Source organism: Lissotriton vulgaris, chromosome 7 (genome assembly GCF_964263255.1).
Source record: "Lissotriton vulgaris chromosome 7, aLisVul1.2, whole genome shotgun sequence".
Taxonomy (NCBI): Eukaryota; Metazoa; Chordata; class Amphibia; order Caudata; family Salamandridae; genus Lissotriton; species Lissotriton vulgaris.
In genome coordinates, this window is record NC_141695.1 from 347,507,170 (window position 1) to 347,522,000 (window position 14,831).

The window sequence follows — 14,831 nt, forward strand, 5'->3', positions numbered from 1 at the left end:
GTAGACACACGCTGATCCGTTCAGTGTAGCACGCGTGCAGCCCCGGACATCTAAGGACATCACAGACCTGTTATTGCTCAATCTCGTGTGGCTGAATGCCACTTGTCCCTCTAAGAAGTTGGACGCCGACCGCTGGGGGTCGCGTAACTAGTTAGCATGGAGGAGTCTCGTTCATTATCGGAATTAACCAGACAAATCACTCCACCAACTAAGAACGGCCATGCACCACCACCTACAGAATCAAGAAAGAGCTATCAATCTGTCAATACTTTCATAGTCCAGGCCGGGTGAGGTTTCCCGTGTTGAGTCAAATTAAGCCTCAGGCTCCACTCCGGATGGTGCCCTTCTGTCAATTCCTTTAAGTTTCAGCTTTGCAACCATACTCCCCCCGGAACCCAAAGACTTTGGTTTCCCGGAAGCTGCTTGGCGGATCATGGGAATAACGCCGCCGGATCGCTAGTCAACATTGTTTATGGTCGGAACTAGGACGGTATCTGATCGTCTTCGAACCTCCTACTTTCGTTCTTGATTAATGAAAACATTCTTGGCAAATGTTTTCGCTTTGGTTCGTCTTGCGCCGGTGCAAGAATTTTACCTCTAGTGGCACAATACGAATGCCCCCGGCCGTCCCTCTTAATCATGGCCCCAGTTCAAAAAACCAACAAAATAGAACCGGAGTCCAATTCCATTATTCCTAGCTGAAGTATTCAGGCGACCGGCCTTCTTTGAACACTCTACTTTTTTCAAAGTAAACGCTTCGGACCCCCAGGACACTCAGTCAAGAGCATCAAGGGGGCGGAAAGAGGCAGGGGCTTGGACAGGCGGTAGCTCGCCTCGCGGCGGACCGCCAGCTCGATCCCAAGATCTAACTACGAGCTTTTTAACTGCAGCCACTTGAATATACGCTATTGGAGCTGGCATTACCGTGGCTGCTGGCACAGACTTGCCCTCCAATGGATCCTCATTAAAGGATTTAAAGTGTACTCATTCCAATTACAGGGCCTCGAAAGAGCTCTGTATTGTTATGTTTCATCACTACCTCCCTGAGTCGGGAGTGGGTAATTTGCCCGCCTGCTGCCTTCCTTGGATGTGGTAGCCATTTCTCAGGCTCCCTCTCCGGAATCGAACCCTGATTCCCCGTTACCCGTGGTCACCATGGTAGGCACAGAAAGTACCATCGAAAGTTGATAGGGCAGACATCCGAATGTATCGTCGCCGTTACGGGGACGTGCGATCGGCCCGAGGTTATATAGAGTCACCAAAGCGGCCGGGCGAGTCCGGATTGGTCTTCGTCTGATAGATGCACACAACCCGGAAGGTCAGCGCTCGTCGGCATGTATTAGCTCTAGAATTACCACAGTTATCCAAGTAACAGATGGAGCGTCCAAAGGAACCATAACTGATTTAATGAGCCATTCGCAGTTTCACTGTACCGGCCGTGTGTACTTACACGTGCATGGCTTAATCTTTGAGACAAGCATATGATACTGGCAGGATCAACCAGGTAGCCGCACCTGATGACGGGGTGGTGGCCGCGTGCCTATCTCCCCGACCTGCAACCTTCGCACAACCCTTTATCTCTCAGGAGACTGCCAGGGGAAGGAGCCCACCCGCCTGGGTGGGAGGGCTTGCTGGAGGGGTGTGGAGTGTTGCGGTTGCATGGGCACTGGCGGGTCCAGCCATCTCCCCCGGGAGGGAGAGGCAGGCCGAGGCGCAGCCTGAGGGAGACGCAGGGGTGCCGGGGCCTGGTGGCAGTGGAACCCCTCGGAACGATTGTTCCGAGCTGCTGTGGAAACATGCTGGGCGGAGAGGGGTGACGGCAGCATGGCGCACAGGGCCCACGGACCTGCCGGCCAGGCAGCATCCAAGGGCCTGGTGCCACCCGACCCCTTCCGCTTGGGTCAGACCACTGGGGTGCACGAGCTGCTGGGGCCGCTCGGCCTTTGCTCTGCTGGGTAGGGTGAACAACCTACCGCCATACAGTAGTCCCTCCCTAGAGTCGGACGGTCCATGCGGGGTGGAAGCTCTTTGCTTCAAACAACAGATGAGGCTGGCCAAGCAGTCCATCCCTAAACGGACCGAGAGTGCCCAATAGATCAGAGTACAGCAGGGGCATCCCCTGGCAGGCCACCCTGTGCAGGGGGTATGCTGGCTTAGCATCCCCTGCCTGCCTGCTGCCGGGGCAAGCAGGCTCAGAGAAAAAGGACCATCGGAAAGGGGCACGAGAGGCAGGTGCATACCCAGGCTCCTGGGGACCCCGGCAGGCGGGCCCTGGGTGCTGCCTTCCCCCCGCCTCTGCTTTGCCGGACCTCACGGAGGTCTGCCTGAGCAAACTTGGAGAAAAAGGACCGTCGGGAAGGGGCTGAAAGGCGGTGCACACCCGGGCCCCTGGGGGCCCCGGCGGGTGGGCCCGGGTGCCGCCTTCCCCGTCTAAGCTTCGCCGGACCTCACGGAGGTCTGCCTGAGCAAACTCAGGGAAAAAAAGACCATTTGGAAGGGGCTGAGAGGCAGGTGCATACCCGGCCCCTGGGGGCCCTGAGGGGCGGGCCCGGGTCCTGCCTTTCCCTGATTCAGAATCGCCGGACCTCACGGAGGTCTGACTGAGTGAGAAAACTCAGAGAAAAAGGACCATCGAGAAGGGGCTCAGAGGCAGGTGTGTTCCCGGGACCCTGGGGGCCCCGGCGGGTGGGCCCGGGTACTTCCTTCCCCCGTCTCGGCATCGCCGGACCTCACAGAGGTCTGCCTCAGCAAACTCGGAGAAAAAGGACCATCGGCTAGGGGCTGAGCGGCAGGTGCGTACCCGGGCCCCTGGGGGCCCCGGACTGCGGGCCCAGGTCCTGCCTTCCCCTGATTCAGAATCGAGGACCTCATGGAGGTCTGACTGACCCTCTCCCTTGTAACCCAGAGGAAAATTACCCCCCTTTCTTGTAATCCGTGCACACGAGGTGACAGAGGGGATCCAAGGCGTGAAAGTACCCGACTTACTGGAGCCCTCGCTGGGATCTGGGAGGCAAATAGCACCTCATCGAGACTTCCAGGGAAGTTCGGCCATCTGGTCGCCCCATAGGAAAGCTTTGCGGGTGACCAGATGGCCAGGGGGATCTGGGCAACGCGATGGCCGAGGGGATCTGGGCGACCAGATGGCCGGGCACGGAAGGGAAGCCATCTGGACACCCTGCGCCCCAATGAAGGAGTGAGCGGGCGCCAGTGCGTGGCGGACCCGAGGCCCAGGGCCCCAGCTGGGCCCCAGCCATTGAGGCTGCAAGGGGACCCGACAGGCATTCCGACCCGGGGCCTGCAGACACCTTGACAAGCAGGGGAGGCCTGCACGGGACCGTGGACCCCTGGCCTGGGCCCTTGGTAGAGCAGCAGCCCGGGGGCAGGGCCCAGGGCCCGACCACCGACCTGGGGCCCGGCTGGGCCCCTGGACCCAGCTGGGCCTCCCAGGCCCGGAGGCGCAGGGGACGCCTCCCCGGGCCCTCTAGACCGCATCCCGGGCACCCTGGAACGCAGCAGCACCCAGGACGGAGCCTGGGGTGGGGAGGCCCCCCTCCCGGAGCTCCTGAACACAGCCAAGCAAGGGGAGGCTGCCCGAGCACAACGGAACCCCGACCCGGGCATTTGGCAGTGCAGCAGGCCGGGGGATGAAGCCCAGGGCCGGAGCACCCGACCCGGGTCCCGGACGGGCCCCTGGACCCAGCCAGGGCTTCCAGGCCCGGAGGGGCAGAGGACACCTCCCCGGGCCCCCCGGACCTTGTCCTGGGCATCCTGTCATGTTGTAAGAACCATGGCGGAGCCCCGGTGGGGAGGCCGCCCTCCCCGGGGCCCTCAGGGGCCCCGGCCGGAGCTCCTGAACCCAGCCAAGCAAGGGGAGGCTGCCCGGGCACCACGGAACCCCGACCCGGGCCTTTTGGCAGTGCTGCAGACTGAGGGATGGGTCTTAGGGCTGGAGCACCCGACCCAGGGCCCGGCCGGGCCCCTGGACCCAGCCGGGGCTCCCAGGCCTGGAGGTGTAGGGGAAGCCTCCCCGGGCCCACTGGACACCATCCGGGCACACTGCCACACAGCAGGACTGTGGATGGAGCCCGGGGTGGGGAGCCCACCCTCCCCGGGCCCTCCGGACCCCGTCCCTGGCACCCTGCCATGTGGCAGGACCCAGGGTGGAGCCTGGGGTGGGGAGGCCGCCCTCCCTGGGGCCCCTGGACCCAGCCCATCAGGGTAGTCTCCCCGGGCCCACCAGACCCCATCCAAGTCATCCTGCCATGCGGCAGGCCCAGGGACTGACCCAGGGCTGGGGCAGCATCCTGGCCTGTCCAGCTGCCAGCTGAGGACCGCTAGGCTGAGAGGGGTCCCAGAGTACCTTGTCCCTAGTAATCCGGAGGAAGGCTACCCCTCTTTCTCGCACCGCGAGGCTCAGGGGACCCTAGGCGCGAACGCGCCCGAACTCCTGGAGCCCTGGCTGGGATCCGGGAGGCAATTGGCACCTCATCGGGACTTCAAGGGAAGCCCGGCCATCTGGTTGCCCCATAGGAAAGCATTGGGTGCGACCAGATGGCAGAGGGGAGAGGTGCGGCCAGATGGCTGGGATCAAAAGGACTCCCAGCTGCCCACCCCAAACCTTCGCGTTAAGACTCCTGCCTACCAACACAAGGCAGGGCTCGGCGGCTCGGGGACCCCAGCTGGGCCTCAGGCATGGGGAGGAAAACCAGAGATAGGCCATGCAGTTGGCCCTAGAGGAGGTAGCCCCGGACGCCCGGGGGAGGACTGTCTGGGACCCATGGAGCCCGTCCCGGGCACTCGGCCATGCCGTTGGCCCTGGAGGAGGGAGCCCCGGACGTCCGGGGGAGGTGTTGCCCAGGCATGGCCCATCTGGTACCCGGCAGAGAACGGCCAGCCCGGGAGGAGTGTCCAGGCATACCCTGCCCCTAGTAATCCGGAGGAAGGCTACCACTCTTTCTTGGAACCCGCACGCACAGAGTGACGGAGGGGACCCAGGGCGCAGAGGCGCCCGACCTCCTGGAGCCCCCGCTGGGATCAAATCCGTAGCCCTTTCCGTACGACTCGTCCAATTACCGTCCGAATCACGTAGTACGATTCATAGGAAAAATATACGACTGAATCGTTGCGAACCGTACGAATAGCAAGGGAAAATCCGTACGACACGGACCCTCAAAGTGAACCGTACAAATCGTAAACATGCTGTACGACCCGACAAGTACGATCCAGACCGGGGAATCAGAATGCGATTCGTACGGAAAACGTCACGTATGAGCGAGCCACACAATCAAATACGAGACAAACCCACACTGAACGACGCACACGGGAACCACGTACCCCGGCATTCATGGCATGTGTGCGCCTCCTATCACTATTGTGATGGAGCCATACGCGAGCGTGTGTAACGCACCGTACCCCGGCATTCATGGCGTGTGTGCGTCTCGTATTACTATTTCAATGGTGCTATACGGGTCGGACTTTTTGAGCTCCCGTAGAAAAAGAGTCGTACGGAGTGTTGCAGAGATGAATCGTACTTGCTGGGCCGGAAACTGCTGCTTAGTTACGTACGGACGTCGGTACTGCGTGTTCCGGATACAAATCGCACGTATTTTTTTAGTCGAACTGCTTTGGATCCGAATCGTACTTCATCGTACGTACAGGGACGTTTATGGGTACAATTCGTACGGGAAATATGCTCTGTATGGCTATCTGTAAAGGGATTTTACCGAATCAGAATCGGCCCCTAAGTAAGTATATATTATATATTTTATGTATATGTTTAATTAATGTTATATTATTGTATATGTATTATCAATTAATGTTAAACAGTAAATATTTTTTATTAAGTTTATTTGGTTTATAAGTATTATTTACTTTATTTCACATAGTTTTTATTACAAAAAAAATGATATTTTTAATTACGATATTTTTAACATCGATATTTTTCTCTCGATATTTTTGTACTTACCATGTTGTAGATAGGATGTCGATATTCTTGCCTTCGATATTCCAGCGTCAATTTTTCAGTAGGTCGATATTTTCTCAGTCGATATTCTGTCAGTGATTCACCACAGCCACGTGGTGTTGACTTGGACTGCACGGTTTGTGCCACTAGAAGCACTCAGCGTGTGCGCAGCCTGCGATGATGTGTTGTCCGAGCGGGCCGCACTGGTAGCAATGTCTTTTGTCTAATGTATTCTGGGTTAATAAGGGTACGTGGCGATGACTTGTGGTGCACTGAGTTAGTGGCACGTGTAGCACTGAGTGTGTGCACTGTAGGAAGGTGGATATCTGACTATGGTTACCCCCAACTTTTTGCCTGGTGTTTTGCTGGTGTTTTTGACTTAGTTGACCTGGACCCTGCTTTTCAGGGCCCCAGGCCTACTGCTCTCTCTGTAAAATGGATTCCATGTACCTTAGGTACATATCTAATTGGATACTGAGTCACCTTATCAGTCCCTGTACAGTGTACCTTAGGTACCCAGGGCATAGGTGTACCCAGGGCCTACCAGGGGCTGCAGCATGTATTATGCCACCCCTGGCTGGCCATCCAAATCTGACACAACTGGCTGCACGACAGCTGGGGCAAGGTGGTGTAATCACCCTTTGCTTTAGATATAGTATCCCTATATCTAACCCTAAAATGGACACATGTATTCCTATCAGTCACTCCTATGGCAGGCCTTATCAATCCTGAAGGCAGAGTGCTTGGAATTATGTGAGATGGTGCTCTGGCATGAGCTGAGCCCGTTTTCAGCTTGCGGAACCAAGTCCTAATAGCTGTTCCATGATAACGCGTACCATATACTCTTAAGTGCCTTATAATCCTCGCAGTTATTTGCCAACTTTGGTATCGCTTTATCAAAACATGTCGAGTAAGGTGTCATACGAATTGGAATACTAACCCCTCGCCAATTCTGGCGACGGGGTTAGCATTCCACCCGTCTAGAGGGACACAACATGTATGTAACTGTGAACCCCGGTTAAAGCTAACTCGAGCCTCAGCATCACAAAATGGATGCTGCCACCACAGACACAAGTCTGACCTCCTGCTGCTGGGAGTCCTTCCAGCGAGGAGAGCTTGGACAAAGGGTTTCCAGACAGGGTTTTGTGTATCCCAGGTAGGCAGGGTTGAGAGGAAGGTGACTGCAAGTGGCACCCCGGTGCTCACTATGCATATGCCGGCTTAAACCAGTTCCAGGGGCACACCAGCCCCTGAGCTGGGGATAGTCCGGACAAGGGAGAGGGGTGTAACCACCCCCCTCCTGGTCCCACCCATGGGCAGGACCTAGTCGCGTGCCAGCCCCTTTTCTTGGGATAAAGGTAGGAGCAGGCCCCCTTCCCAAATTAGATAATTCTGAATCTTGACTACTTTCCACGAAAGGAATCTTGACTTTTTCTGAAGACTCTCCCTTGTGGTTAAGGAGTAGCCACCCTGCACCAGTGGGCACCATCTAAGCGCTTGCGGTTTGCTGCATGTCCATCCTCCGGATCAAGACTGACCAGCTCGACGAGACCTGGATTCCCTGGCATCTCTGACCTCTACCTGCATCATCAGCCCAGCTGAGATTCGTGGGTGTGACGAGACCTGAGGGACCGGCCATCTTCAAAACCAGCACAACGCTTATCCAGCACGACCGCCGAGGGATCCTCGAGTGAGTGCTTTGGGGTTTGAGAAGCCCTAACCCTGAGCAGCTCCAGCACCGAAGTCCAGCCCCCCAGCATCCACAAGATCTGCGTTGGGCCCTTCTGCTCTTTGCTGCTCACCGCGTTGTCCGGTCACTTGCCTGCTGGCTAGTGGCCCTCCTGACGACGAACCACGATGATTACATCACTGGTCTGGTTGCTCCAGACTGGCCCTTGCTCCCTTCCAAGAGAGGAGCACCCCGGACCCTCCTGGTCCACTCCAGACTCCATCTTGACTCCACCGCGTGGGCTTGACTTTGCCAAGGTTTGTTGCCCCAATCCTGGGTCCAGCATCGCCGACAGCAGACACCTTCGTGGGACAGCTCGCACCTCCATCCTGGTCGCCGACAACGCCTCCTGGTCTGAGGGACAGCAGAGTCCAGCGTCGCCCACTCACCTGGTCGAGGTGACTTCATCCGGTGCCATCCTGGTGCCCACCTAATCACTGGCTAGTGATTAAGAACTGAGTCCCCTCGCTTTCAGGTCGTCTCCATCATCGATCCAGGCTTGGATCCCTCCGAATATCTTCACCGGTCGCCTGCCAGCAACTTCTTCTTTCAGGCTCCATAGACTTCAACGAGGATTCCCGACGTCTTTTGAACCCTATGCAGCCGCAACCCCTGGGCTAGGTAACCTGAGCATTTTGGTGCTCCAACGTAGGTTCACTATCCAAGTGTCCAGATCCTTTGTCGTTTTCAGTCTATCTAGTTGGATTCGTCCGATCACAGTAACTTTACAAATACTAGCATCCATAGACTTTGTCCCGCATCCCGCGTGAGAGTACACACTCTGCACCCGATCTCCCTAGGCCTCCTGCTCCTAACCTTAGGGTTCAGTAGTGTAGTCCTAGCGATCCTGAAGCCTCTGGATCTTGTTACTTAGATGCTAGTATTTCGCATTCCCCTTTTAGTGTATATGGTTTTTCGTGCCCCTCAGGCATTTGTGTAAATTGTGCAACTTAAAGTATTTTCTTAAGAGTTTTGTTATGTGCTTAGCTCCCTGACTCATAAAGAGTTCAGGGTAGACTTGTTATAAATAAATATCCTTTTATTTTCATAACAACGTGTGTGGTGTCCTTTCACTTGGTGTTCAAGGGGTATATGTTATGGTATAAGAGCTGGCTTAACACGCGCTCTAGAGTTTAGCCTAAAGACTGCTCTTGTCCATGCTACTAGGATAGCTGGTCTATAAGGTTGACTTACAACCAATCATCAATAAGGGTCGTTTGGAATGATACACAGTGATCACTAGAATAGTGAGCACTATATATCAGGCCAACTTCTCACATGCACACCCTGCGATGATGCATGCTCCGGGTGGGCCGCACTGTTTGCATGTGAGGTTGGACAAATGAGAATCAGTCATCTCTGGATTTACATATAAAACATTTTATTTAAACATAAACAACAAAATAAAAGTAGGTACTGCCATGGCGTGTCATCCCTCGACAATCTGTGAATCACAGCCTGCAAGACAAAAAGCAAGATAAGATTGTGTGTCATGCACCCATCAAAGCAGAGAAAGAGAGAAAGAGTGAGAGAGAGAGGAAGAGAGAGAGAAACAGAGAGAGAGAGAGAGGGGAAGACAGAAAGAGTGAGAGAGAAAGAGTGAGAGGGAGGAAGAGAAAGGGTGAGAGAGAGAGTAAGAGAGAAAGAAAGAGTTAGAGAGGAAGAGCGAGAGAAAGAGTGAGAGAGAGAGAGAAAGAGAGAGAAAGAGTGTGAGAGAGAGAAAGGAAGAGATGGAGAGGGAGTGTGAGTGCCGACACTGCGGACAAAACCCTCACAGCTCATCTTTCAACCACTGGTGTGTCTCCAACCAGGTGCCGTGACATACTGCAGCCCTCAAGCTTAATCATCTGAAACATTGTATAGAATCAGTAATGGCAGGGTACATACAACTGCACACGCCTTCATGGCTGTGCCGCCCCTCCGCACCCAGGCTGCTGCGCCCCATCCACTTTTGGCGCCCAGAGGTGTCTGGTCGCCCCTGCACACCCAGGCTGATGTACCCCATCCACTCCCGCCACCCAGAGGTGACTACCCTCTGCTACGCAAACAAGCCTCTCTGCTCACCTTCTGCCACCGGCGTGTGTCCAAGAGGGCCCACAACTTGCTGAAGCGACCTCGAAGGCCGGGGCCTGCGTCCTAAGCAGCCAGAAGGTCACACATTTGATTCTGGGTCTTGATATCGCAATGGCTGTGAACATATCAATGCACCGCGCCGAGGAGTCTTCTTTGTGTGGCGTACATGCTGTGCAGCCGAGCTCACAATTCAAATCGGGTCTTGATTGCCAGAATGGTGTATCGAGGCTTACGCATCATCGCAGGCTGCACAGCCGCTCAGCTCTGGTGGCACTAACTCAGTGAAACTCAAGTCATCGCCAAAGTGCCTCAGCTGCCACTAACTATGTGCACTTCAAGTCATGAGAGAGAATGGAAATGCCATTGAGCACGTGCGCCCGGCCCTTTTTATTGGCAGGATGACATGTCCTGTGATGCCTGTGCTGCATGGGTGTGGTGTGGGTGTAAACCAGCCGTGAGATAGTGGCTGTGGCATGCTGACAACTAGACCTGTGATCAGCAGATCACTACAGGGAAGACCTGGGACATGTAGCGTTGTTGTTCCTTCCCTGTAAGCGTAAACGGAGTGGGCTGACTGAAACGCGCGTCCTTCATGACTTCACCAATATGGGGGCTTGAATCCGCGCACCCACCGAGATAGGTACACGATGGGTGCGCGGCTCCACTTTTTTCTCCCCCCAAAAAATATATTTTAGTATTTAATAAAAAAGAAGACATTATATGCTTTTAATAACAAACACAAAAAATTACAGAAACTATTTTTAGGATATTAAAGTTACAAAATATCACTACATTTTTTTCAAAATTACTGAAAAAACCATAGGTTTAATGAACATTATGATTAGAAAATAGAATTTAAAAAACCTTTGAAATTGACAAAAAAAAACATAGGTTTCAGGGACGTTATAGTTAGAAATTAGCATTTAAAAAACCTTACAAATTCACTGAAAACACCATAGGTTTCAGGGAGGTTATAGTTAGAAATTAGCATTTAAAAAACCTTAGAAATTCACTGAAAAAAAACCATAGGTTTCAGGGGCGTTATAGTTAGTTGGACATTTCACTTGTACAAAACCAGAGAAATGTGTCAGTTATAGTATGTAGAGATAACTATAACTCGCACCCCCGCAATGCACTGCTGATGATGTCACATATTACATCACTCATGACATGGTCAGTGACATCAAACAAATGTTATGAGGCGTTTACGACACGTTCTGGAACATTGATTATATATTATTGGAATAAGATAAATGCACTGAGTTATTTTCAGGGGATTTTGATCTGTAATACTTACCTAAGGCCTGAGGACGTAATAGGGTGCTTACCTGGAAACAACGAAACGTGTTGGCTAAAGGGAGTGGAAGATTTCTAATCATTAAAGAAGAAACAAAACCCTTATTACTGTTTTCATGTTCTTTAAATGCATCTTACTTTATTTTAGATCAGGGAAGTCTGTGCTTCAGAAACTATAAATTGTTTTGTTCAATCTATGATTGATGTTTGGGGAATTAGGGTGCATGTTCTCCCTTTTGAATGCACTGCAAGACATATACAGCTACTGCTATTGTATTACTTGTTGTGAATACTATTTTAGCACCTGATTACTCTTTACACCCAATTCAATCATTTTTTCACCAAATGTCTTCTAATTTTAAAGGTGAGAGGAGACCAGGCATAATCTCCTTCGGTCCCTTAACACTTTATCGTAGTTGGCCACAAGTTTTGACTTTGCCTCAGTCTCGTGTGACTAGATGTCCTCTGTTGGCGCTTTGATTTTTTTAGGTGCTATTTTTCACTTTAAAAATTCATAACTCTAGTTTGACAGATTGGACTTTTAATGTTGTGGTGTCAAATAATTCCTTAAATTCTCCTCGATTTGATGTGTTTTCACTTTATCACTGTTTAAATGTTGCATAAATAATGTACACATCGTCTCTAAGTTAAGCCAGACTGCTTTTGTGCCAAGCTACCAGAGGGTTCAGCAAAGGTTAAGTTTTTTGACTTTTAGTGGTTCACCTTTACAAGTGTTGCAGCTATTGCTTGAGAAGGGCTCACAACCTCTTCAACCAACACCCCATTTTCTCACATCTGTGAGGCTGTATGCCTTCATATTCAGTCACGTGATGGTTGCTTGCATGGTGTAATCAGCCATGATCTCAATTCATAAACCTGGCCACCTACTTTAGAGATTTAACAGAATGTGATATGTTGAACATTTGCTATCAAAGATGCCATGTGACTGTTTGTGTCATACCTGCCTACCAGTAGGCGTTGTTCATATACACTTTCAAACCATTGATTGAACATACTATCCCCAAAAATGTAATAATGACCTGTACTCTCTGGGAACTTGCATAACACGCTTGGAACACACATTCCTTATACAATAATGGAATATTTGTTTCTAGTCCTGTAAATGTGTGCTATATCGGTGGGTGACATACACTTAGGGGTCGATTCTGATTTGGGAAAGAAAACCGTCCAACGATTCGTATTCGTAGCCTTTTCCGTATGAATCGTACAAATCCGTCCGAATCGCGTAGTAGGATCCGTTGTCAAAAAATACACCTGAATGTTTGCGAACCGTACGAAAAACAAGCGAAAATCTGTACGATACGGACTCGGAAAGTGAACCGTACGATTTGTAAACATACCGTACGAAAACATCTCATATGAGCGAGCCGCACAATCAAATACGAAACGAACCCCCCCTTATTGAAGCTAACGCGAACCCCGTAAAAATGTTGCGTATGAGCGAGCCACACAACCAAATGCGAAACTAACCCCTTAACGAAGCGCACGCGAACCCTGTAAAAACATTGCGTATGAGCGAGCCACACAACCAAATACGAAACGAACCCGCCCTTAATGAAGCGCACGCGAACCCCGTAAAAACGTCGCATATGAGCGAGCCACAATATCAAATACGAAACAAACCCGCCCTTAACTAAACGCACGCGAACCCCTAAAAACAGCATAAGGAGGGTGCAAACGACTCGCACAACACCCCAAAAAATGTCTCCTGTGTACAAACCATTGGAAATGAATATCCTGGCCAGATCCAAACAGGCAAACAGAGGTCCCAACTCCGACCCACCCCTTATAACACACCCAGCAACATTTTCAAACTAAGCCCCACCCACAAATGGACCAATAAAAATGGCCCACCCACACAAACCATCATCCTTTGCAACATAGCCATTTAGCTACAGACACACAGACAACACACCAACAACTGCACACATCCACCTTCACACATACCCACCCTATCACATTAAGACCCATACACCCCCATTCACATTCAGACCCACACACCCACATCCATACACACTGTCACCCCCCAATCACATTCACCCCACACCATGTCCGCACAAAAGAATCCAAAGTTCACAAAGAAGGAGATGGAGATCCTTGTAGATGAAGTCATCAGAGTCGAGCCAAGGCTGTTTGGCGCATTGTTCAGACTGACCAGTATAGCTGACAAAACACGCCTGTGGGTGAGGATCGTCAATAGGGTCAATTTTGATGCACCCATCGACTGGGTAAGAGTGGTCTGCTCAATTCAGACACTCTGTTCATCACCACCCCCTTTTGTAAATCGATGCACCCATCAGGCGCACCAGGAAGGATTGCCAGGCCAGGTGGTACGATCTGCGGAGAATGGTGAAGTGGAAAATGGACGAGGACTACGCCAATAGCCAGCACACAGGAGGTGGTGGTCCCCGCAGACCAGTACAGTATCCCAGCCCTGGTAGGAGAAGCCCTTGCTACCACAAAAAATGCCCGCAACAAGTGGCAAGCACCCGCCGCCCATAACTACAGGCAAAAATGATGCTAATGCCACTAACATGTGTATGCCCCATTGACAAACCAAGGCCATGCTATGTCCCATGCTATAGGAAGCACAAACCCAAGATTGGACGTCCGGTATCCTGGGAGGGTGGCTGTCGCAAAATGCATCGTGGGACTCCAAATAAGACCCAATTGCATGGGCGACTGCATGGGGGGGCAAGGCTGGCTCTTGACCCCCCTGGATCGCCGGTGTGTCTGGTGTGGGCCAAGTCAGGGCCGGCCCTAGTCCATCATGCTTTTGAAATGGTGCCATTGTCCCAGGTGGCAGCACCCTCCATTGGGTGGGAAGTGTGCAAGGGGTTTGCCGCAAATTGTACAAGGCAAAGGGGAGGAGGGTGCAAGGCAGAGGGTGAGAAGGGTGCAAGGCAGAGGGTGAGAAGGGTGCAAGGCAGAGGTGAGGAGGGTGCAAGGCAGAGGGCCCGAAGGGTGCAAAGGGGAGGGTGAGAAGGGTACAAGGCAGAGGGGAGGAAGGTGTAAGGGGGATGGCCAGAAGGGTGCAAGGCAGAGGGGAGGAGTGTGCAAGGGGGGTGGTGATGAAGCTAAAAATGTGGCCACCCCTATCAACATTTGTGTGTACGCTCATGGCCAATTGCACTCATCCCATATGGCCCATGTACACAACCATGCACCATGCTCAATGCACAGGGTGTGTGAAAGTACTGACAAGAAAGCTGACACTGGGCCCTGGTGTAGGCAGCACAAGGCCTTCCTGTGACCAGTGCAATCACTAACACCAGGACAACAAGGTCAGATATCTTGGACAGGAACTCAAAAACACTGTCATGGCTGCATGCCCCATGGGGGGACAGCCACACCACTAGGGATGCCAAGTTCCAAATCACACTCCAACTACCAGCACGGCCTGTCACACACACCCCTTACATACACATAGCCTCCTGGGACGGGCAAAGGAGTACCCCACTGTCACAATCGTCATGTAACGCAATAAAACAAATACAGATCAGATGAAGCATCCAAGCAAAAACAATGCACGGTGCTGATTCACAAGTCCCTTGCGCTTCTTTCACGATGCTGTTGCTTTACCTTTTTGTGACGCAGCGGACGCACAAAGGTTGCGCCATGGTGCTGGGTATTTACAAGGTGATGCATCTGGGAGATGTGCCACGTTCTAAAGCCCTGCGCCAGAAGTAGGTGTACTGGTCCCGAGGGGGGGCGGTGGGTGGCTGTCACTGGGCAGCAACACCTGCCAAA

The 14,831-nt window shown here is 52.5% G+C and overlaps 1 non-coding gene across 1 annotated transcript in view; it reads right to left on the bottom strand.

The window, feature by feature from the left end:
• Positions 1-1,507, bottom strand: part of LOC147701563 (18S ribosomal RNA) — a 1,818-nt gene extending 311 nt beyond the window's left edge. The window contains exon 1 of the ribosomal RNA XR_015298653.1: positions 1-1,507. This exon is cut by the window's left edge and continues 311 nt beyond it. This is a non-coding gene — a ribosomal RNA (18S ribosomal RNA).
• Between the last annotated feature and the right edge of the window lie 13,324 nt (positions 1,508-14,831).